We start from the raw sequence: 3,943 nt of genomic DNA, 5'->3' as shown, positions 1-3,943 counted from the left end.
ACACATCCTCATCTCCCCAGCAGTGCTGCGGACTGTAAAAGGCTCTGCTCACTCTTATCCTCCCTGAATTCTGTCTCCCAGATCACCACTTCCCACATGGTTTCAGGGGGATGAGGTTTCCTTTCTGCCCCTGATGATGCTCTAGCAATGATTTTTAACTATGAGCATGGTCTGCAGGCTTGTGCTGGCCACAGTTATCTGCCCAAGTGCTTTACTGCCAAGTCCAGCAGCAGATGCTTGTCTGTTTGGTGTCTGTTTTGAGTGTTCCAGTGCCTGCCTCCCATCTCCTCCTCACTCACTGCGTGCTTCTCTTTCTCCTGGGGCTTTATCTCCACATACCTGGCTTCCTAATAAATAAATCTTTGCTTGCTTTTCCACTTCTCCCTCTCATTTGGGTTTATGTTTTTCTTCCTGTTTTTCAGAAGTGAAAGATGATACTTGGCTGGAGAGAGGACATTAGGAAACTGGAGGTGGTACCTTTATGAACCAGCTGGAGGAGAATTTAGTCCATCAAAGGAACCAGGAGGCAGTGAGTGATGGAGTTGCCATTTTCTGAGGGATAGAGTGACACAGCAAGGATTTTTCTGTCCCTTTAACTTGATCCCGTGAAACTCAGATCCATCCAGCAGGAAATATACTCAACTCCTAATTAGTGAAGTCTTAGAGGTTTGGAGAGCACTCACCCACCCAGCCCACTCACTGCCAGGTACAGATTATTTTGTCTTACTGATTATCTTTAACAACACCAATTAGTAGTCAGGGATGGCAACATTGCTTATAATGATAAAAAAAGCTGATATACCTGCATTAGTCCAATGCAGTGCACACCTGCACTACAAGGGCACTTAATCTGTCCCAACCCTTTCTTAAATTGTTTTGGCTTCTGCCTGCAAATTACTGAATTCTGTATTGTAATTGACTTAAGGAAGGGTTAAATTGGGCTAAGTACATCTCCATTATGTGCTCTTACTGCTTTAATTAGGTCAATTTAAAATAAACTTTGAAAAGTTGCACCAGCTGGTTTAGTTAACGTAGATCAGAGCCCAGATAGGATGAAAGAGCAAAGTAATGCATTCACTCATTGATTCATCATTTTTTATGGCCAGATGTCAGATGGTTTCGACCTAAGTTTACAGTTTTGTTAAACCTGGCTGTGCTGGAGCATACATGTGTGCTGAGGGTGAAATGAGCTGAATCTGAGAACAGCTTTTCCCACCGTGCTGCCTTAGACTCCAGCCTGGCTGGGTTTGATCTCCTTGTTTCATGCTAGAGGTGTTCCCAGGTACCACAGAGTCAGCAGCCTCAGTATTGGCCTGTAGCTCTCTGGCCATGTCCCCTGGAGTCAGAAGGGCAGACCAAGGCAGAGCATCACAGCACAGAGACATCCTTCTGAAAACTCACCTTTACCCAGAGCTGTTTGGGAAGAGCAAAGGAAAGCCACAGAGCAAAGATAACATACCTTGTTTTTCAACACTGCCCAAGACAACAGCCAAAGATGAAAAAAAAATTAAAGAAAATACTGAAACAACCTCTTGACTTAAAAGGGTTTGGGGTTTTTTTGGTGGTGCAAGGGGCAGGGACTGCATTTGGGTTGGACAGGGTGTGGCAGGAGCAGCTCCCTCACCCCACTGCAGTGCAGAGGAGCACTGTTAAAAACTGAAATCTTTGTTGATGTGTATTGGGTGGTTGGTATTTCCCTCAACCAGTTAGCCAAGCCAGAATCGACCACCATAAAATTGTCCTGATATCTCCTCACTACGGGCTCAAATAGTCACATGTGACAGGCTCAGGCACAGGGGTTTGATCTGGTGACCCCAGAAAAGCACCTACACTGGTTCAAGAATGTTCATAGCTCTGTATAACTCTCCAGCAGTGCCATTAAAAAACAGGTCAGGTAGAGGGTGATCCTTTCTCTGTTATTAATTCTCAGACCTGGTCAATAAGTGATGTAAGGATTTCCTGAAGCAGAGGCTGTGAACAAGCCAGCATACCCTGGATCTCCTGGGTACCCTCTCCTCTATGAACTGGCCTAATCTCTTCTTAAACCCCTTTAGACTTTTCATTACTAACATACCTTGTGGAGAGGACTTCCATGGTTCAGTGGCTGCTGGGTGTGAAATCATTTCCTTTCATGTGGTTAAAGCTGTTTCTTGCCAACGTCCTCTGAAGGCGAAGCATGAAGTGCCTGGTTTAGAGCTGTGGCGCTGCCGCTGGGGTGGAGGATGTTCAAAGGGCAAGGATCAAGTTCTGTGTGCTCAGCAGCTATTAAAAAATCTCTGTGGGAAAGGCATGGGAATCTGGGAAATCATTCACCTGGTGCTTAGGCCAGAGGGTGAACAAGCTTTAGGGGAAGGGAGAGGTTGCTGCCATGGTGTACCCATCCCCCTCTGGCTGGTGTTTCACATCAAAGTCAGATTTGGGAGAGGAAGACAGAATTTCCCAGGTCAAACTTTGCATGATTTTTCAGGTGTGTGTTTCTCCACTGAATGCAAATACACCAGAGAAGGAGTCTTTCCTAATAGATAGCCAATAATTAATTTGTTTACCCCAGAACTGTAGTGATTCTGAGTTCTCAGCCAAATAAGTGTTTGAGAAAAATACGAGAATACTTCTGTGTGATTTTTATCTCTCCATCTGCAGCCAAACTTCTCAGCTGCAACATTTAAACCTTGTCATAAATCACACTCCCCATAGCCTTCCATCACTCAGATGTGTCTTTTCCAATGCAAGGCTTTGGTTTTCCATCCTTAGAAGAGCCAGAAGAGCCACAGCATTAGTATCTCCAAGGAAATTCCTTCTTTGCCCCGTAGTCAAGCTGGTTGTAAAGACGTGCTGTGCCATGAGGACGTCAGTCTGGGGTGCTTCACAACTGCTCCTTCCCAGCCTTGCGAAGGCACCACAAATGTAACCATCTCATTGCACAGTGTCAAAGCAGTTGAGCTGGCAGGTGTTCAGGCAAATTTCAAGGAGATTATTTGCATGAATAGTTTATTCTTGCTCTGCAAAGGGATCGCTGCAATTAACTTCTTCATTGCTGGGTACACTTTTATTTTTTACTGCTGTCCTGCACACATGTACCCGAGGAGGGGAAGAGAAGAACAACTCCTGCTGTGCCCTCCTACCCTTTGCTCTGCTCGGTGGGCACACGCTGCTTGCAAACCAGGGTGATGGGTTTGGGCTGGCTCTGATCACTGCACCCGGGTTTAGCAGAGTGAAATACTGCCAGAGGCATGTCTGAAAGGTTATTCTTGAATAATATACATTTATATGTAAATAAGTAATAGATATATTATGTGGTATGAAAGTTAACGCAGCTGCTTGTGTCAGGATCCAGCTGGCAGTGGGGCAGTGGGAGCAGAGAGAGCCCTTTTGAAGGCACTTTCCTCACCTCCAGCCTCCCCTTCCTCTTCCCTGCTAAGCACCACTGATGTTGTGTCCTAACTCAGTGCTGGCATTTAAGCCTTGCATTAAGCAGGTATCAAATCCTCATCCTGTCTTTCTTTCTTTTTTTAAGCCTGTTTTGTCTTCAGAAACAGCCTTTGCAAGCCCTGGCCTGTCCCCCAGCCCTGGCACATTTTAGGGCTAGGAAGGGGTTTCAGACAGTTCTCACAAAGGGGTGGAAGGACCTGGGTTTTGGCGTTTTCATTCATGAAAAGCAGCGAGGGCCAAATCAGGAGCAGGTGAATAAGCTGCACATTCGTGATGTCCTCAGCACGTGTTGACTCACAGCCCTAAAAAGGGAGACAGGCACCAGTGGGGTTATGGGTAACATGCAGAGAGGTGGTGGGAAGGATGGGGATGCAGCCAGAAACGTTTCAAGGGGGACACTAAAGAAGGCACAGAGGTACCAGGACTGAAGGGCAATGGCAATTCAGGACATCTCAGTCAGGGTCCTCCAGCCTTCGCTGTCCCCTCTCTGGCCAGTGCCATTCAGAACGCTGCA

The sequence above is a fragment of the Empidonax traillii genome, unplaced genomic scaffold (assembly GCF_003031625.1).
Source record: "Empidonax traillii isolate 1590-97213 ecotype Southwest subspecies unplaced genomic scaffold, ASM303162v1 scaffold175:size1888319, whole genome shotgun sequence".
NCBI lineage: Eukaryota > Metazoa > Chordata > Aves > Passeriformes > Tyrannidae > Empidonax > Empidonax traillii.
This window is presented reverse-complemented; position numbering follows the sequence as displayed.